Source organism: Balaenoptera physalus (genome assembly GCF_965194825.1).
Source record: "Balaenoptera physalus genome assembly, chromosome: 12".
NCBI lineage: Eukaryota > Metazoa > Chordata > Mammalia > Artiodactyla > Balaenopteridae > Balaenoptera > Balaenoptera physalus.
In genome coordinates this window covers 15,417,477-15,439,272 of record NC_138897.1, presented here as the reverse complement: position 1 = coordinate 15,439,272, position 21,796 = coordinate 15,417,477, and the positions used below count along the sequence as shown (strand labels likewise).

The window sequence follows — 21,796 nt, the reverse complement described above, 5'->3', positions numbered from 1 at the left end:
TTTAATTCACAGACAAGAAGAATACATTTCTCACACATATTTTTTCCTGGATTAGACTTTCACACAAGTGATTCACCTTAAGTGACAATATAGCTGACAAAGAATTACTAGTTTCCACGATACCAGAGTCATGAATCCCTTAGTTGGCTAAAGTAAACTTTCTCCCTTGGATCTTGTTTTTATGAACTAGCTTTCTTTGCATTTTACTTTGGTTGTTCTATCTTCAAATGTACTTTTCTGCTGTAAATAGATATTGAGGGAAAAACAAATAGAACCAGTCGTTGTAGCAAGAGGAACAAAAGGATTAAAGTCTTAACTAATCAGATTTACTTTTAAGAAATATCATCTTGTCAGAAACACAAATATGGGTTTTTTTGGGGGTTGTTTATTTTAATGACATAAGTCATTTCCATTCATTAATGAATTTTCCCCATGGGTAATCTGTGTCCTTTGATAATTGATTGTTTTATTCAATAAATACAATGCATAAATTACTCACAGATATTTATTTATTATTGGTGTTCATCACACTTATAGTGACATCCGTTCCCCTCACTTGGCGGCACTATATCATGTTTCTATGCAAAAAATCAATTAATATGTAAGATCAATGAAGACAGGGACTCAGAAATTAGGATAATACTTGCCATATAATATTCATTCAATGACTATTTGTTGACTGATTGAATGAATCTGTGGGTTTGAACAGTGGCTATATTGCTAACTAGGGATAATAGTATCCGTCTTGTCAGAATGCTTTAAGAAGATCTTGATTAACAAATGCGGGTTTAAAGGAATGAGTTTGAGGCTGGTGGCAGAAGTATAAGTTAACAAGCTGTGGCTAGAAAACATGGGAGAAATATAGAGTGCAATGTGGATGAAAGGGAGGGGATAACTTCCAGAAAAATATGAGAATTGGTGCTCAATCAGATTGGGCTGATAAAAAAGAGGGAGAATGTTAGGATGAACTGCAGGTTTAGGGTTTGAAGTATAAGACCCCCTAGTCAACCATTAATGCCTGAAGTCTCGTCCACATGTATACATTTCTCAGTGAAACTCATTCTCCAGTCCTTGTTGTCTTTTCAAATCCTCGTGCAGTGGCTCTGAAACTCCTGGTATGTGAGCAACTAATTTTCCTGTATCTTAAATCTTTTAACCTCTTCACCTTAATTAATTTTGATTGCTCCCTAAGGTCACTGCTTCCTTTTCAGACAAATCAAGTAGATGATCTTCTTTTTCTTACACTTTATGTTGTTTGGGACCAGAGACTGGATGACGATCCTTCTCGCTTCATCTCCCACCATCATCGATCGTCACCTGTAGGTCACGGCTATTTAAACCTATTTCAGAGACCCTTGCTCACACATTCAGAGGTCATGCTATCCAGACATATCCCCAAGCCCACCTTCTCACTTTTGTCTTCCTATGACTCTTTGGACATTTATTCATTCATTGGAGACTTTGGCTGTTGGTTCTCTGTCTCCTCCTCCAACCCATTTCCCGTCAACATTCATGATGATGCCAATCTTACATTTTGTCCTTCCAGTTTCTTGACCTCAATTCCAGTGTATTTTCCTTCCATGGTCATGCACTTGGCTTTTTTTTTTTAATAATAAATTTCCACCTCCCAAATCTCGAATGCAAACTTTCTTTTTCTCTTCAACCCCAAACTCTCACCCTTCCAACTCACTTGTGCAATCAGGTACTCGAACTACAACAGTTCGTCAACTCCATCATGACCTACAATTCTTTGATTCCAAACTGTTTGCTCACTATAGATTTTTATAGCCGTTTACCTTTTTAGTTTGTTTTGTTTGTTTATTTTGGGTACTGCTCAGTATGTTGATCCATCACTATAATCCTTCCCTTGAAAAAACTGTCAATTCACTCGTCCCACATTCTGATGGTCGTAATTGCCTTGCAACACCCAACCCTAGATGAACTCAGCCCCATGACCTCTATGCCCACGCTCAGGTAGGTGGACACAGTGAGGAAAAAACCCAAACAATGGTACTCACGGGTTTAATTTCAAATGTCTGATCTGAAGCATTAGTTGGGCTCTCAGCACTGCCAGATAATTCAATATTCCGTCTCTTATAAGCTAAGTTTTCTTACTTTCTCAGCCAAGTGTTGCATTCTCCTCTCTCCTTAACCTCCTGTGCCATCTTTTTATTGGGATACTGTCATACTCAAAACTTAGAGTTTACTCATACATTAATGAAAAAGTAATAAACCATTACATAAAATCTCCTGTTTTCCTATTCATCTTCACAACTGCTCATATTTACAACTAATCTTTCTTCTTTATCTCCTGATACAACTGAGGAATTGACCCTCTTGCTTTCAAAGGCCAGTCTTTAAATGTACGTCCTGGAACCACCTGCCATCATCTCCTCAAGGTCTTTTGCTCCTGTCCTCTCGCCTTTTTCTTCTGCACGATCAGCTTTACATGCTGGGCCCAGTTATTCTCACCAGCCTGCAAACACTCTCTAAAATTTCTCCTGCTCAAACAAAAGAAATATCTATAAACACACTCGTCTTGACCTCACCTCTGCTTGCAAGGCATTGGCTGCTTTTTTCTGCCATTTATTACAGCATAATCTCTCAACAGAGTTGTTTACATGTATGAACTTCACTTCCCCACCCATGATAGTTTCAGCCCTGCTCCATGACTCCACGATTTTATCCAATTGAGGAACTTCTCTTTATCCAATTGCCCTTTATCCAACTTGCCCTTTATCCAATTGAGGAACTTCTCTTCTATTACTAGTTTGTTGAGTGATTGTATCACGAGAGTTGTTGGATTTTGTGAAATGCTTTTTCTGCATCAGTTGGGATGATCATGTGGTTTTTTTCTTAATTCTAATAATATACTGTATTATTTTGACTCCTATTTCCTCCTGGAGGCCTTCTGTTTCACTGGTGATCCGTATCACCTCACATCATCGGCTTGTGGGCAGGAGTGGGCGAGAAGGCTCGATCATGGCTTGGGGATGGCTGCACACTCCGGGTGAGCTCGGATGCTTAGCAGCCTGGGGCCAGTGACTTCAGACCCCAGTCTCCTGCCCACCTGTCTTTCAGTTTGAGATATGCTTGTTCCCCACAAATCAGTGCTGACTGGGGGGACCCTCTTCCCAGTTCCACTCTTAAGCTTGCTCCCTCTTATTTTAGAACTCTGATCTTTTTTAGTATACAGGACAGTCTCTCTGAGGACATGACATTTGAGCTGAGAGCTGAACGATGAGAAGGGGCCGTCAGTGGGAAGCTGTGGGAAAAGATTCCCAGCAGCAGCCACTTGGCTGAGAGCTTTGTTCTAAGCTGAGCTTGAAGAGGAGGTTTCTTCTTGGGGACCCCCTCATACTCTCTGTGTCCTTCAAACTAGGTTTGAGGAACTTCCTTGAGCCAATCCATTCAGAGAATGAAAATCTTTTTGGTCACCAGTGAAACAAAGCTGCTGGTAGTTCTTAGGTTTAAACATAGAAAAAGGAACATAGGGCAAAGAGAGTACAGAAACAATGTTAATTAAAGAAGAAATTGGGAGAAGAATAAAGGGTGGAGGAGGGAGAGTGAGAGAGACTTGCACAGCAGAGAACTTACCATTGGGCTGAGATGAGCTCATATTATAGGTGGGGGTAAATTCAGGCTGGAAATTCCTTTTCTTCCTAAATGAATGTAAGAATTAAAAAAAAAATTTCTTTTGACAGGTGAGTCTTCTACAGCTATGGAAAGAAATAGGTTCATTTACAATTTCTAAGCCAATGTTGTGTCATTCTTTCCAATTGAAAAATGCAGTAAAAAAAGTAATTGTTGTTGCTGTGTGATTGTAAAATTTTCCAGCTTGCTGAGATTATTCTCATTTCATTCTTCCCTTTCAGATGAAAGCAGTATCTTAAATCTAAGTTGTTCTTACTCTGCTCAGCAATTGATAAACAAAGAATAAAAAGGAAACAGTCGAAAGACTACATAATCAGAGATAAATGACCAAAATTTGAACAAAACTCATCAAAACCTCTGCCTGTATAAAGAGAGAACTGAGCAAGAAACTTAACTGTAAGTAACTCTTGTGGCTTTTCAGCCATTAATTTACATTATCGTGTACTGCCCTTTACTTTTGAAAATCTAAAATTTCTTATATCCAAAGTCAGTGAAATAATTCAGGTAAACTCAGAACTATAGACTGAGCAAAAAAAACCCTCTAATTACTCTTTGATTATTCACAGAATCTTGGGATTCTAAGGTGAGAAGCACTTTGAGAGTTTACTAAGTTTTCCTTCAGGAAGTTTATGCTGTTTCTGAGATTGAAGCAATTATCCTCACTCACTGTAACAAAATGACTTTTCTGGTCAACCTGCAGTCTTCTTAACTCTCTATGCCATTTTGGCCATGAATTCCATCGACCTAGAGAACATTCCCAGTACTCATTTCACATACTGAATCCACATGAGTTCTCTAATTGCTATATCTACCTCGTTCTAAGTATGAATGATACTGATGACAATGAGGATGGCAAATCATGATGAGTGAGAGGTTATATTCCAAATAAAGTATTAATCAGTCTTTGTAAGTCATTAATTAGGAACAGGACATGATTAACCACAGTTCCAGATTTTTCAGAATGGGCAAATTGTGGAATCATAAACAAGAACACTAAACTGTTCTGATTTGGGGGAACTAGTTTCTCGGAATTGATGTCACTGCTAAATATCTGGAAGTTAGCATCTAGGGACATATTTTAAAATTCACAAAAACTCCACACGCACAAACATTAAATATCAATAGATAAGTATATGAGAACCAATAGCTTCTTTCATATAAAAAGGGACAAGACATTTGCTGAAGGCATGAATGAATCTGTGGTAAATGTTGCAAATTTTCCCTATTTTCTAAAGATATTCTGTTGGAAAAATAAATGCAGGCAGTAACACATTTCCTAAAGGAGATTTTCCCTTCAAATCAATATTATCTCTCTTTAGGAGGATTTTATTTTTATCACTGTATGTCCTTTTTTAGGACACATAATTGAAATGATACTCTCAGTTGATGACAATATATGCTCTTACTTTACATATACAATTTATAAAAGAAGACCAACCTTTTCTTTAGTTAGGGATCACTCTTCATGTCTGGTATCTTTATCTCTATCTCTATCTCTATCTCTATATATCTCCTAATGTCAAGCCTGTTTTAAAAGCATAGCATTCCATTATTTCCATTATTCCGTTATTTCATCACCTATTTCATTTTTCTCTAACTATCCTTTCTCTAACTCGATTCATAAATTTTGGTATGACTTTAATTATATAGCTTTCACATTCCCTACATAAAAGGAAAAATGTCCTCCCATTGTGTTTCACTTGCAGGAGGTTTAAAGGGCCCAACTCTGATTTTCAGATGAGATCCTTTGGCTACTATGTTTATTTTTTCTCATAGGATTTTGTTGTCACACATCTCCCTTTTAAATGTGAATTTTATCACATTTAAGCATTTAATCTCAGGATTGCCTTATGTAAACTCATCCAATAGGAAATGTACACAATGATATTTTTTATCAAAACAAATACGCTAAAACTTCATATATTCAAAATATCTGCTTAGACCGTTTGTCCATGGTAGCTAGCAGAATTCCCTGTTTAATCTGCAGAACATTTATTACTTTTACTTCATGATAAATAAGAACATGTGGGACTGTCTCATTTCTAGTTAGAAACCTAGAAAATGTTTTCCTTATTCATCTGGTAATATGAATACTATCACTTCTTTTAAGCATTTGAGGAAACAAGAAAAAAAAGAAACGACTTCAAACAGTCAAGATGATTTAGAAGCTAAAAAACTAAGAATATAAAATGGAGGGAAACGTGCCAAGGATGAAAAGGAGGGGATTAGGTAAACTAAGTGGAATGCAAATTTATCAGTTATACATCCTAGAATCAAGGTAGAATATTCACATGGTGTGGCTTCAACATTTTCCAGATACAGATTCTATTGGCTTGAAAATTAGGGACTGAAGTAGTGTGTGCAGGTGGGCAGGAGTATCTGCTTGGCATTTAATATTTTTGTTGGCTTGTTTTAAACGGATATTTGAGCTGTATAGTCAGTTGTTAATTATTTATGCCCGTAGAGGGAAGCAGTGATGTAGATGATCCAAAATATAATTTATTTTTGGCTTTTAATGGGCATTTTTGTTTATAGTAATATGGAAAGTCAGCATTTTCTGGAATCTGTGACTGTTCAAGCAAAATATTCTATTGACCTCTATTGACCAAAAACATTTTTGAAAAAAGGTTTATCCTCTCAACCTTAATCCTGTTTTCCACCTCAAACATTGGAAATGCTAGGTTTGGAGAGTATCACATTTCACTCACTCTGATTCCAAGCCATGGAAGATATGAGAACTTAAAAATGGTATGCTTCAGATGAGATCCCAAGAGTTTAGAAGAAAGTTTCTCATTCAGAAACTACAGTGTGTGACTCCCCCCCCTCGGGGGTCTGCCTACCCACTGTGGCAAAGTATCCACTTCCTTAAATCTCTGTAAGGAGAAATTGTTACTCATCCCACACTCTCTACCTCCTTCATCTTGGAAAAATCCTTATGGCTTATAAGCTTGGCCTTGCCCTGGGATGACTTATCCTCTACAGTACATTTCACAAAGACTGAGTGTTTCAATCTTGACTGAAGCAGGAGTGGGCAAACTACCAAGTCCAACCCCTTTTAAGATCTCAGCCTTGTTAGTTGCAGATAATAATTTTATCTGGTCATCTAGAAAGTAAAATTTTAGTCAGACCCCTCCCAGCAATAGAGCCAGGAGTGTTTAAATCCCTATAAAAGAAAAAAAAAATCCCTAAAGCTACATAGACTTCTGTATAAATTAAACTACCATATTGTGATTTGGAACAGTATCAACAATTATAATTTGTTTGTTGTAACCCAAACTACTAAGTATTTTTTGTTTGTTTGTTTTGTAATATGGGTAAACCACAGTTCCACTCATTGCTGCTGAGTTTTTGGGGCTCCCTTCTTTGGTTTTGTTTTTGTTTTGCATTTAATGGGATCTAAGATAACTATCTGAAGTGAAAAGAAAAAAATGGCTTGAGTAGAATTTTACTTTCCCTTTTTTTGGTTCCAATTTAGCTCCCATTACATTTCGCCTCCTACCCAAGATGAACGGAAAAGTAATTAATATTTGAGGGTATATAATATTTGCCAAAAGCTTTACTACATTTTTATATGAATCGTATAATTTAATAATCATGTAAACCAGTGACTAAAGTTTATTATCTATTTCCACTTTATAGATAAGGAAACTCAGGCTTTAAGAGACAAAGTAACTAACTTACTTAGGGCCCCATAGCATGTGAGCAAAAGGAGTGAGAATTTTGCCCAGGAGAAACTGTGTCTGTTAGATATGATTTGATAACTGCTCTGAGATGGTAAAAATGATAGAACCAGCACCTGGAATTCTGTCATCCACAAGGCTGGGGTTGCTGCTTGGGTCAACACACAGAGGGGTGGAACCAGGAAGAGTTGTGCTTCAGCAGGCAAAAGAACACCTAAATGGGAGGGCAAAAAAATAACCCATGGAGGCCCAGGCTGTGGACACCGGTGCACAGCAGGTGAGCAGTAGAGAGTGCCCAGTGTAAGGGCGTCAGGACCTTCCCTTCATCCATGGCGAGCGGGCGGACGGGGATGTCACATTGTCACGTAGCCCCTCAGAGACAGGCAGGGATGTCAGGATGGTCTGTTAGCAGGCAGCATGCAGTAACGTCAGATGCCAGATCGTTGGACTGTAGTCACCCTACATCCTAGAGGCTGGGGCACATGGCAGATAAAAAAGGTCAGGAAGCAAGCCAGAAACCTAGTTACCAATGCTTAGAACTGGGATGCAAAGAAAAAGTCGATCACCAGCAAGGGTGATTTCATGGAGGGTTTCAGAATGGCTTTCCGAAGCCCTTTTGCCTGAGCTTAGGTTTGTCCTCAACCCCAGGATGCGGCTAATCCTAAACGTGGGCTGTAAAAGTGCATGAAGGAGACTGCAGAAGTAGGGAGCCAGATGAAACAGGACACTAGACCCTAAAACATGTGTAAAGAGAAATTCAAAGCTGAATAAAAATAGCTTTTAAATATTACCTTGCGATTCAGTTAGTTATCTGTTCAGAAGATGTGGGCAGGCCAACATTGAAACAAATTAAGGCTGCATTGTTTCCAAGGAAAATTTAGCATCTACTCAGGCACCTGGGTATGAGTTTTTGGAGCTCAAGGAAAGGATCAGAAGTAAGATTCTTGACCCCCTTTTCCAAGGGCATTGTGACAATGCATCTAACTTGCTTTGTGAATATATTTGGAACCAAACCTAATCACGTACGTGCTTGATGGTGGATTTTTTAAGTATTATAGAAAAGGTAGATAAAAAAAAAAAATTGGTGGTTGAATTTGTATAAAAAGAACAAAATCAAAAGCATTGCAGCTATAGCTCTCTGCACCTGTTTGCAATTCTGAAAGAGCACTGAGCAGGCAGAGAGGGAAATTTCACACTGAAATCACAGCTCAGTAAAAGTTAGACAGCCTGAACACTGTAAAATTAATTAAAACCCACATGCCATGGATGTTTAAAAGCCTATCCAGTAAGTGCCAAAACATTGTTACATCATCCACTTACACCAAACTGAATCATCACTTTCTTTTTTTCCTGCTGACAATATGTTCTATGTTTAATGAGTCATGTCTGGCATTGCTTTGTTCAGCTGAACTGAATAAATGCATTATAAAATTTTAAGATTTCCATATTATTTATCTTCTAAACTGTATACCTGAATATATTTGTGAAGAATTTTACCTTAACACCCCAAATGACCTCTGAATGTTCCTTATTTAATTGTAATTTAAACATCACACAGACAGGATAGTGGGTTGCTTATGATGAATGTTTCACTGCAAACCAGGTGGAAGGATTAATGACTATATTTATGATGCCTAAAGAAATATTCCCTGGAACTCTAGGAAGAGTTACAAATATCTACCTCAACTAAGGTACATTTCCTGGAAGGCAGAAGTGTCGGGGTGAGTTACTCCATTTTGCTTCGGAAAGAAAGAAATCACCAACTCTGTCTCCAGTGATTTCTTTGTGTTCTAGAGGACACAATGCAAACTCAGAAACTTATAAATTTGATAATGGAAATAATTTGGGGTTTCTAAAATCACGTTTGTTGAGGCAAGATATTTTAGAGGTGTTCCATACTGCTGGGCTCTATCTACATTTTCCCAGCTATGTACACTGGGCTACCCATCCTCCTCATTCCCAACATTCATCCTCTGGAAAAGTTTTGGAGAAAATATTTACCTCAAGGATGTTATGAGGATTATATTAGCTAAATCATTGAGTACTTAATGCTGTTTTGAAGTCATAGGAAGTGCTCAGTAGATTTTTGGCATTTTCAAAATTATTAACATAATTGTCATTACAGTTATGCGTACAATCAGGCCTCCATATCCCCGGGTTCCTCATCCACGTATTCAACCAACTGCAAATAGACTGTACTCCTCCATTTTATATAAAGTACTTGAGCATCAGGGGATTTTGGTATCTGCCGGGGTCCTAGAACCAATTCCTCGTGGAAACCGAGGGATGATGTGTTTTAAGACATCATTCAAGCACCTCTTCCATTCTTGGCTCTCATTTTCTGGGATGTAAAATTTCCGACTTTGTGATTTCTTTGGAACTTTTAGCTATCCAAAGGAAAGCAAAACAATTAAAATTTTAAAAGGGTATGAGCTGTGTACAGAGGTAGACCATAAGCTTCATGAAGGCATATTCTTTGTATCACTTGACATTAAACACTATTAAACCACACTCTCAGGGGATGCCACTGATGACGACAATGCTATTGCTCCTCTGGGTCCTACCCTGTAATGACTTTGATTACTTCACTCCTCTCACTTTTATTTGTTTTCCTTGGCTTGGAAGAACCAACATAAAATTCCATTACTGAATAGCAGTAGAATCAATTATCACATAAATTCAATGTCTGAGTCTTACAATCATAGTTACCATTTAAACATTGGAAACAAAATTCGTGCTGTCCTTTTTTCTAAGAGACCTTTTTTTACTGTCTAAGTAGCAACTTTTAAATTTCAGTAAGTTAACTCAAGGAACTCTGCTGAATATTATGTAACAACCTAAATGAGAAAAGAATTTGGAAAAGAACAGATACGTGTATATGTATAAATGAATCACTTTGCTGTACACCTGAAACTAGTACAACATTGTTAATCAACTATACTCCAATTTAAAGTAAAAAGTTAAAAAAATTTCAGTAAGTTAACTCAAAATGTAAAATACTGCTAAGAAGGTATTTTGAGCTTAAAATATGTTTTCAAGCTAACATGGCTTAATTTTTTCTCCAACAGAGGGAATATAACACAATGTCTGTATGGAAAAATTTTCCTGGTAGTACCGTAACAAAATTTTTCAAAGGGCACGCACATGTGAACCACCATTTCTATCAAATGAATGTATAATCAATAACCAATATGCTTACATAAATAGAGGGGCACAAAATAGCCTTAAGGCAGTAGCCAAGAGCCTTGAATTCTAGGTGCTCTTAGGGAGGGTCAAAGTAACAGATTCAGTATACTGACTTACCATAAACTGACTTTGTTGTGGACTGAATGTTTGTGAGAAATAAATTGATGTTGTTCATAAGCCACATAGTTTTTGGTATTTTGTTATAGCAGCCTGAGCTAACTAAGACAGACTTCATAAATCTGGTAGCCACTGGCAATGGAGGAACCAATTTTCAGAAGTCTCCAGAAGTTTTTATTGGTAGGATCAACACTCCAATATATAGAATATAATAGTATCTTTGTGGATCTTTGTAGCTCCAGATAAGTTCAAATCTGTACCACCAAGGCTTATCCCATATCTGATTGAAGGATTCTGGATCTCTTGGTAGAGGATTATCTTTGAGTGGTTCACTATAACCAAAGGTAGAGTAAACAAACACTGACTTTTATTTAACTGGGGTCTCAGAGCATTTGTATTACTATACCTTACTCAATGAAGCTACAGCCATAATATTCTTTTCTAAAAGAACACACTGAGGAGACCCTCAGTACTTACATATGCAAATTAAGGGATATTCAACAAGCAATATGAAAGTCAAGAAAAGTCAAAATTAAATAATAGGATCTGGGGATTTCAAGGACTTTTGCAGAGAGATTTAGCTCATTGATTTTCATTCTCCTTGGAAACCACCTTTTAGCTGATTTATCAACTTCAGAACTTTCTGAGTATGAAATTTCTTTCTCTTCACTTTCATCTCATTACTGCTTTTTTCAAGTTCATCTTAAGCCAAAGATTCTTGTTTGGCATGTGTCTGGCTCTTGGGGGTGCTACCAGGAAAGAGCAATTTTGAGAGTTTAAGGAGCTTAAAACCTAGTACTCAGAATTTTCATAGAAAAAGATAGTCATTGCTACAGACCCTGTTTGTTTGGCTACCACACATGATGGATTTGCCAGGACAGTTTCCAATTTTGAGACCATATTTTGTATCTTAAAACTTCCTTCTTCCATTTACCCCTTCCCTTTTTTCGTGCTATGCTGTTAAAGCCTGATAAAGGCATTATTAAAACAATTTTAGTGGTTCACCCTGATAACATTTTTCCTTATGACAAGATTTTTGCTAGAACCTAAAGCATAATAACTTTTCAGAAATCTATTTTCATTCAGATGCCAGCGCATTCCGGTTGACACATTTAGGCTTGAATGAAAGTTAAATTGGTTACAGTTATAGAATTCACTTTCTCTTTGACTTCCTAAAGCTTAGATTTCTAAATCTGCCCCTAATCTCTTTGAGGAAAAAAAAATAAGAAGTGTAATATTATAGACTTGATAAAAAAGAAAGTAGATAAATGATCTGTCAGAGTACTTAAAGCTGGAAAAGACCTTAGGAATTCCAGTTCAAGCTCATGAAGTGAATTTGTTTTCTCATTTATATATGGTTTATCAGTAAGTAAAATATAATTGAAAATGAGTGAAGTAATTACTTATTAGGGTTAAGTAGTGCTCTGTCCTTCAAAGTTTATTTTAATAATCAAAATGGAATGCATACTTTTAAAACATGACCTCAAATGTGTTGAGACAAAATGTGGAGTGAAAAGCAAGCATCCTATTTTAAGTTATTGCATTATTTGTGAAAGCTGCATCAGAAAAAAGGGTATACAAAAAGTTGATATGGCTTCCACTGGAGTACATGTTTTTGAGTGGTGTTTATTACTATGAAACAGATTTTTAAAGCATCTGTCATCTGTGCATTTTTAAAGCATCTGTGCTTAAAATATTAAAAGAATTGTAAAATAAGTATAAAATATAAACTGTTCTCATTCTATGTAGGATATCATAGCATGAGAGGAGACCTACCCAGTACCACTGAGTCAGAACATAGTTCCAACATATCTGCCGCTATAATGTTAGTATCAATTTTTATGCACTGATTCTTAATTCTCTCCTATTTATCACTTTCCAACATCCATTTATACCACCTCCGTATTGCTTATACCGCTAACATAATTTTTGCTTCTTCATTCTACTTTATCCCAGGAATCCATCATCCTTAACCTGAATTGCATTTGGTTGGGTAGGTCATCTCTTAAGATGCTCGTATTCAGAACTGCATCTCACTTTCCTTTCAAAGCAGTGCTTCTTTCCTCCCTCCCTTCCTTCCTTCCTTGCTTCCTTCCTTCCCCCTCTCTTCTCCCTTGCTCTTTTTTTCTTTCTTGACTGTGAGCTAGATGTTAGAAAACCATTCTTATTAAATTAATTTTAAAATGAGATGTGAATGACAGATAATTTACCTAGCTGCTCTCCCCTCAAACATTTTTTCTCCAATAAAATATAATTATATTTTATTTATTTTTGGCTGTGTTGGGTCTTCGTTGCTGTGCGTGGGCTTTCTCTAGTTGCGGTGAGGGGGGCTACTCTTCGTTGCGGTGCACGGGCTTCTCATTGCGGTGGCTTCTCTTGTTGCGGAGCATGGGCTCTAGGCGCGTGGGCTTCAGTAGTTATAGCACAAGGGCTCAGTAGCTGTGGCTCGCAGGCTCTGGAGCACAGGCTCAGTCGTTGCGGTGCACAGGCTTAGTTGCTCTGCGGCATGTGGGATCTTTCCAGACCAGGGCTCGAACCCATGTCCCCTGCATTGGCAGGCGGATTCTTAACCAATACGCCACGAGGGAAGTCCCAAAATATAATTATAAATAGTAGAATTTTAGGTAGAGAGAAATCTTGGGATGGAGGCCGTTAAATCACATCACATAGTTTTCAGCTAATATTTCACACTGATCCTGAGAGGACCAAGTCATGTTGGCAGTCTTCAGAAAGCGCCATCCTCATCTCCTCCTTCTCATCACTGCTTGTTTGAGTCTTTCTCAGATGCTAAATAAAGCAGAAGAGCTTATATAAGAGTTGTCCAGAGGAAAATAAGTATGACTTGGAACTTTAGTCTCTATCTTTTCAGCTTTGTATACTTGGGGATAGATACACCGTATCAGTTAAAACACTTCCTGCTGTAACCAAACAGAAAATCCCGACTAAAAAAGCATAATGATGAACATATTATTTCACACAATTCCTCATATGGAATTAGGGTGATAATAACAAATAATCTTTATTGAGTTCATATTATATGTCAGGTATTATTCTAAACACTTTACATATACTGACTCATTCTGATGAGATTAAGGTGAGCATAATAATTTTCTCCATTTTACAAGTAATGCACTGGGTTGTTCAGGCTCCAGGCTGGTTAGTTCTATGGTCCAGTGATGTCATCAAGGACCAGCTCCTTTTTATCTCTAGGATCTGCCATCTTTAAGGTATCAGTAGTTTCTCTCACATTGACTAACCTAGTTATTGCAAAGTGACTCTAGCTCTTCAAGGCATTATGTTCAGGCAAAACAGTATCAACAGTAAAATGAAGGACCCTCGCTACCTTGTACCTCTCGTTTTAATGATGAGGAGATTCCTATTGTCCAGGATTGAATCACTTGTCTATATTGATCTGTGGTGAGGGGATACAATTTCCATAACTTGCCTAGACCAATTATTTGTAATGGAATGGATGCTGGGGAATCAATTACCATGATAACCACATAATCTTCCATTGTAAGCTCTCTGGATAACCCCCAAATAGTGGGAAATCACTATGGGAAAGGCAGAAATCTACAACATTTGGGGTATAAGTTCAGAATATTTAGAGAACTTCAAGGCAACTTTCAGCAAATTTTGATTTGGTTTTACCTTGGGGCTCTTAATAAACTTAGTTTTGCTTGGTAAAACTTGCTCATATAGGCATTTATTCAAACTGCATATCATTGATTGTGTAATCCCATAAACATAAATATTGTACAATTTATAAAACTTACATCACATTGTGTTGAGATCAAATATATCTTGCAATACAGTAAACCCGGCTAATTTAGGTTGAGTCTTCATAGTCTGCTGCTTCCATAGCTGCTTCCATTATCTTCTTGTAACAAACTAATTTAGAAGTGTTGTAATGAGGAGTCTTCATTTTGGTTTACGACATTTAGTGGATCTTCTGAAATTTTAGAGTGTGTGATTTGTAAAGATGGATAAAGATGCAAGTTGCACCAAATTCAACATGAAGAAATTTTTACAACACAATTCAAACTCAAAATCTGAATTCTGTAATACTAACTTTTTCCTTGAATGTGGATTAGAATGTTCTAATCCACATGTGGTAGAAAAGAAAAGTAGGTTGACTGCAGTTGGATTTCAACTGTCTTTAAATTAAACCATTCACTACATTTGAAACTTCATGGGAAAAATTATAGAACTTTTTTGGGAAGTTCTACAATGACAAGTCCTACAAAGAGAAGTCTAGGAAGGTATTGTGCCTGTGAAAGATTGAAGCACACAACTTGTTCTCTACCAGAATAGCAGCTCGATGGGACTATCATGCTTTAATTTTCCCAAGATGCTGACAATATTTTATTATCTTCAAGTCTTTCCTTTCTCAGAGTTTCTATCCCTCCAGGCAAAAACATTTTCTAAGCAGGTTCCCACTGTCCTCTCTTCAGTTCCTAAAAGTTCCTGCATTTTAAAATTTTTTGGAGAGTTGTAATCAATAGGGAAAGAATTTGGCCAATTGAATAAAAATTTGGATTTATTAAGATAATTGGCCACAAGTTCAAAGGAAGAGCTAAATAATTCAGCTTCAAGGAGACAGAAAAGCACAGACTTCTGCCCTGAGGGCTGCTGTTAAGGTAATTCTGTTCCAATGACTTCTGGTCCTATATGGCAGTGTTCATTTCCACTTCCCTGGAGAGAAAAATCTAATATGTCTGAGTTATAGCAGGTGTTTCTACAGCATCATCATGACCTCTTGGCAGAATTGTGAGTGGGGCACCCATCTCAGTTTGTGTCCATTGTACTTGTTTTTGTTTCATCTGCTTATGTATCCCATAATTTGCTTGAGTTATCTGACTATCCAGAAACTATGCAGTATATATTGTCTGAGGACTTACTTTTGGGACCAAATTTAAAAACTCATATTTTTCAAAGGGAAATGCTGCAGGTGATTAATGTAGAAGTTTTGTAGTCTGAACTTTTGAGAAGAGAGTAGAAGTAGATCATTAATTATGCGACTGCAAGTGAGGTCAATGAGATAAACTTATTGAGTGTAAATAACCTAATCTGCAAAAGTCGGTAAGTAAGCTCTCAATTGACTCTGTCTTTCTTTTTTCTCCTTTCTTACTTTTAGTGCTTCAGTTGTAATTACTTTTAGAGTATCTCCCTTTACAGGCTTGGATAAAGGTGTTTAATTACTATTAATCATGAAAATAAATTAACTATTTAGAAAAATTAAATAATAACCCCCCAAAATTTTTTAACATGAATATATGTAGATTTTACATATATAGCTATAATCACATCATATATACACATCATATCATATATATGATCTAAAAGCCTTACTAGAAAACATATATGTATGTGTATTTATATGTATATATGTTTTCCAGTAAGCCTTTTATATCATAATCCTTGAGGGATATATCCCATAATCTTTTAGCATCTATTTGAGTCAGTTTGTGATTTATAATTGCTAGGAATACTGCTTGAAAGGATGCAATTTGTTCCCATAGAAGAGTAACAGTGATGAACACTGAAGGTGCTAAGGTTTATAAAATGAAATATAATAGATGATTTTATAACCAAACTTTTTTTAACCTTCTTTCCACAAAACTAAACTTTGTGTAGTTTATAACAGATTTTTAGAACTTTTTGGAATCATATCATTTTGGTATTCAATCATTTTCAATATTTCTTATATTCCTTTTAATTAGTAGTATGACTATAAATTCTTATTTAAACACACACAGTTGAATGAGCATCACTTGCAAGGTTTAGTTTCATTGTTTTGAACTTCTGATTCCATAGCCTCTCTGATTTCATCTACGCTCTCTATTGTTCTGTCCAAGAGTCTGGAAACTGCTGGAGAAAATTGCTTGGTCATGTCTTTTGATGTCATTACATATCCTGGTTTTCAACTCAAAAGGGCAGTCCAGAGCATGTAGCCATTTCTTGACTTGTCTTTAGTCACACTTCTTTTCTTTTTTCTACAAGCTTCCCCCAAAATTTAACACTGCCCTTCTTCCCTCTGCTCCACCATCTTCTTCTTCATCTGGTCCTCCCACTTCATAGAGAAAAGAGAAGCCAAGGTATTTGATGTTTTCCATCATATTTTTACCTTAAGGATATTAAATTTGTATGGGTTGATTCCATAAAGGAGATAGAGCTAGACAAACTTATTTGTGTTGAACCATCTCTTTTACAGGATATTCAAAGGCATATGTTATGTGTGCCATGTCACAGTGCTGAATATGAGATGAGTTTGCAGTAGCCAGTAACATTACTAAATGGTCTTTAAGGAAATATAGTGTGTGGTATTTTATCATTGTCTACCTGGGACAATTCAGTTTTTTGGTTATATTGCCTTTCTTTTTTATGCTCTCTCCTTTTCCCCTTTGCTTTTCTTCTTCCTTCTCTCACTTTTCCTAATTCCTCAGTCCCTTCTTTCTTATGTTGACTTTTATCCTGATATCCCTTTCTATGTTTTCAAACTCTAACTCGGGGCATGTGGTAGCATACATTTTTAATTAGCTTCAAAATATCTTCCAAAATCCCAGATAAGAATTATGGTCTTGACTGATTTTAGCTCAGTGAGACCCTGAGCAGAAAATTCAGCCACACTGTGCCCAGGATTCCGACCTCCAGAATGCTATGCTAATAAATGGGTGTTGGTTTAAATCACTAAAATTGTGGTAATGTATTCTGCAGCAATAAAAAATAAACACATGTCCTTGAACACTCTGGTTTGTTTTTGCTACAAATGAGGATTTGTTGATTTTCTCAGTTGTGCCTTATGTTTCCTAATTCATTGGTTACTACTCTTATTTTTATTGTACCCTTCTATTTACTTACTTTGGGCTGGACTTACTTTTCTTTTCCTAACTTCTCAAGATGGAAACTTAGATTAAGGCTTTTCTTCTCATCTATTATCAAGACACTTTTATTTGGTTTTCAATTACTTGGAACTAAAGTCATCCTAACTGATAGACTCCGGTTGTACAGCACAGAGCTTCCCAATTTCCAGTTCATGTGCAATTCATGTGGGAATCTTGTTAAAATGCATATTCCGACTCAGTCGGTTGGATATAGGACCTGAGATTCTGCTTTTCTAGCAAGTTCTCAGGTGATTCCAGTGATGCTGATTTGAGGACTACACTTTGTAAGTCAAGGGTCTCATTGCAGAAAAATCTACCAACAGCAAAATGCAGAACTGTTTGTATCAGAAGATAAGTAACTATACATTCTATGAATCATATTTTGATTTGTATTTTTCATGACATAATTATTTTCTAGAATTGAAAGCTATTTGGTTTTTTAAACTAGAATTTTAATGTATTAACTTTGACATTCAAAATATATTTTAAAAATTTATTGGGTCTGACTTTTATACCTATGTTCTGGTTGGCCAGGACCCCTGGAGCTCAATTTCTTTCTCTCTTATCAAGTTCAGTTCAGAAGACTATAAAGGAAACCCCAGGACCCATGTAGAGTATCAACTGCTAAGAATAAAATGTTATGTGTGGTAGAAATTAGTAGTAGCTGTTTTTTTTTCTTCTCTTTTCTTTTCTTTCATGGTAAGAACACTTAACATGAGATTTACCCTCCTAACAAATTTTTAAGTGCACAGTACATTATTGTTAACTAGAGATGCAATAGGGTACAGCTGTTTTAAATGAGTATCATAAGTTATAATCCTTATATAATGGCCAAAAAATGACTAATGAGAGTGAATTAGGGCTTGGACATGTGGAGAAGAAGGACCTCAGAGAAATGTTCCTAAATCTTATCAATGGGCAGTTAAAAACATGAGAGCTAGTGTTCGTTGCAATGCTTTACCCATAGGGGAAGACTGAAATCTAAAGGAATTGAGCAAAGGAGGTTGACCTGTATAAAAACTCCACGGATTCACTCTTGAGAGGATCTGTGTATGCAGGAGATGTTATAGCGAATATACAAACATTCCTTAGGTGTCACCCAAGCTGTCATTCCCTCATTCTCACCAACAGTACCCTAATATCTTTTGGGGAATTCCCCCACACTTCATGGATTGGTGCTGTTTGGTGGAAGCCAATTGACACGTCCCATGAGCCTGGCTGCAGTGAGTCATTCAGAGACAATACAGGAGGAAAAATTCCATTACTTGGGCAGAAGACACATTTTCTTTCTCCCACTATGTGGTGTGAGAATAAAGGCTCTGAAACAGAGGCAGCCCAGTTTTGTGGCTATGAATGGAGACCTTGGAGCTACCTAGAGGCCACAGTGCAGAGACTGTGGATGGAGCTCTTTCTATAGGAAGCTGACAAGAGAAACAGAGAGAAGTTGAGTCCTGAATATATTGCTTGAGCCTCCGGAAAAAGTCTCACCAGAAGCCATCCTTGTTTGTAAAATTTTAAAATATGTGAGCAATAAATTGTCTTCATTTTTAAAAACAGTTTAAGATTGTAATACCCATTTTATTATACTCATAAATGATAAGAATTGTTACAGTAGATAAACTACGAGAGAAGGGAATGCATTTACCTCTGTATTGCCAAATTTGTGCGTTTTATCATTGAATAAATTAGATGAGAAATCGCAAGAGCAGTCTAATAATAGCAAAATTTCCCAGGGAATATTGCAGGTGCCCTGGACTGACAGGAAGGAGATCAGCTAGAAAAGACCCAAATTTTGTAACAGAAGAATGACTTGGGAAAGAAAGAATTGAAGAGGTGAAGGCATCCAAGGGAGGTACATCTGTGACAAGAGTAGCAGAAGGCACCTCCTGGCAGGAATTACATCAGCCAGCCTTTTTATCCATCGCCCTTTGTAGATTGAGAATCTTTAAATCTTCAGGATACTGAATGTGCCTATTTACCATTTTTAAAACATTAAAGAAATAAAACTGGCCAGAAGGAGTTGGTACCAACTTATTGTGTTGTCCTGGATGAAGATTTTCTCTGGATATTGGATGAAGCAAGATCCTACAAAATTACAACAGACTATAAAATAATCCGGGTCCTTTATGGCAAAGACCTTTCTAATATTGTTTCACAACATGATGTAACTTACTTTCAGAGAGAGAGCTACAAAAATTTGGCCTCCTAGGGAAGGATTGGGATACTGAGAGACCCACCTCGTGGGGCAGAGAATTCTCTGCTGCTGCCATAAAAATATTTTGTCCCTTTTCATCATGTACTAGGAACTGTGAGTACAGAACACTTTTTAAAAAGTAAGTTTCACAGGCATCTAGCTATTCCTTCCCGGATGATAAATATTTTATCTGAAGCAATGGGAAAGGAATATTGTTGGCACATACCCTGGTGTTTCTAAATAAATAGCCCTTATTTAGAAAGGACCATTTTTGTCCTTTATGTTTCTGTGAAAACAAAGAAACAAACCAAAAAATAAATGAAGGGAGAAATATGTCCCAGTGAGTTTGTAATATCTTCCCGAAGAAGAGGAAAAAAGGAGTGAAAAGCCTGGTACAGTGGTGGCCAGGGATAGCCTGCAGAGACCCTTCTGCAGGTGAAGAGAACCTCCCAATGATCTGGTCTCTGAAGGACCAGTGCCAACTCTGAATCCCAGAACGACCGGGTAATTGAAGGGTGTGACTATTAGGTCAAGGACAGTACTGTTCATTGGCACCACACCTGAAACACATGATAAGCAACCCTCTTGGGCCACATTCTGTCTTTTGCTGCTCTAGAGTTTCCATCCCCTTGTGATTACAATAATCAAATTAAGATCTGGCATCCCCCATTTCCTCCATCCTTAGGTTAAATTAATCCAGATAGCCTTGATTCATAAAGTTCCCTGAAATTTTCAATCAACTTCCGCACTATGGTGCTTCCTGCCAAGTGATGTGTGCCCTGCTATTCATTTTCTGACCTATCACTGATATTTGTGACTTGTTTTAAAAAATGATAGACCACTGTGAAGGGTCTATATTGAAGTCTTTCTGGCTAATTGATCATTCTTCCTCTTAATGAGTAACTTTTTCTAAAATCAGAGCTGCCTGGTTTATAAATCCCCAGTTGGCAGTGTTTCCCAGACCAGCGGTACCAATGGACAACCTCTGCTAACTAGGCTTCTTAGGAACTTCCTCCTGGCAACCTGTTTACTCTTATTTTGAAGGTAATGATAAAGCATTTCAGTGTATCCACAAATAGCAGGATAAGTGTAATGGTTAACAAACCCATTACAGGAAATTACTGACTTAAATGAAGTAAACTCATCTCAACTGGACCATTTTCCACACCCCTGGACACCAATTTGTGTATGTGTATTCAGTAGTGTCCTTTAGAATTTTCTGTGCATATTCTTCCATATTTTGCTTTAAAAGTGAAGGCCTCCTTAATATTCAGTATTTAACTTTATTTCAGTCTCTCTGAATTTGATCATCTTCCTTTTATTTAAAATAATTACAAAAAGGCGAGACCCTGTTTTCAAATGTTTACAATAAAATGCATTATGTAGCAGAACATCTAAATACAAAATGTAGCAATATAATGCAGGACCAATTACCAAAGTGTCAAAATGAATACATCAAGCAAAAATGGGCATCCCTATGACGTCAGCTGACGCGGCCTCTGTGCTAACAGAGGAGGAGATGGGAAGGTGATCAGTCCATCAGTGCTTCTTGAGTATGGTTATGGGTTGTTGACCCTTCTGCTTTTACTTTAGGGAAGCATTTTAATAAAAGGGCAGTTAAGCCAGGATCTTATCTAAGTACAGCCCTCTATCGCACTTGGCCACGTGTGTGTGTGTGTGTGTGTGTGTGTGTGTGTGTGTGTGCTGACATGCCTCTTGCTTTGTCTCATGCATTTCCTGCAATCGCATTGGCTCTCACTGATGCCTGAGAGGGTTGATCCTACCCTTTCTGCTGCCGAAAGTACACAGCAGTAGTCGGTTTCAGCATGTTTCTGCCAGGTGCTAAAGTTTACTTTCCCTGGCAGCTGGGGCTCCAGCTCTCTAGTTTGATGTGTAGGCAGGTCATCCTGAGTCAGAGAAACCTTCACTCCAGCCAGGAATGATAGAAAGACTATTCTGAAGGGACATTAGCTCTGGACAGAAAAGGGTGAGTACGCTTAGACCTTACTAAAGTCACTGACCCCAGGTGGGTGCTGGGCTGGTCACTTTCCCTCTGGGGTAAGGGAGGTGTTGGCATTTCA

The 21,796-nt window shown here is 37.2% G+C and overlaps 1 protein-coding gene across 1 annotated transcript in view; it reads left to right on the top strand.

Annotated features, from left to right (window-relative positions):
* Positions 1 to 1,236: 1,236 nt before the first annotated feature.
* The window catches only part of LOC309639979 (glutamate decarboxylase 2-like), a 150,187-nt gene continuing 129,627 nt past the window's right edge, over positions 1,237 to 21,796 (top strand). Inside the window, exon 1 of the mRNA XM_082417988.1 lies at positions 1,237 to 4,050. The gene's annotated coding sequence lies outside the window, so the exon portion shown is untranslated. The remainder of the gene's footprint in view (positions 4,051 to 21,796) is intronic.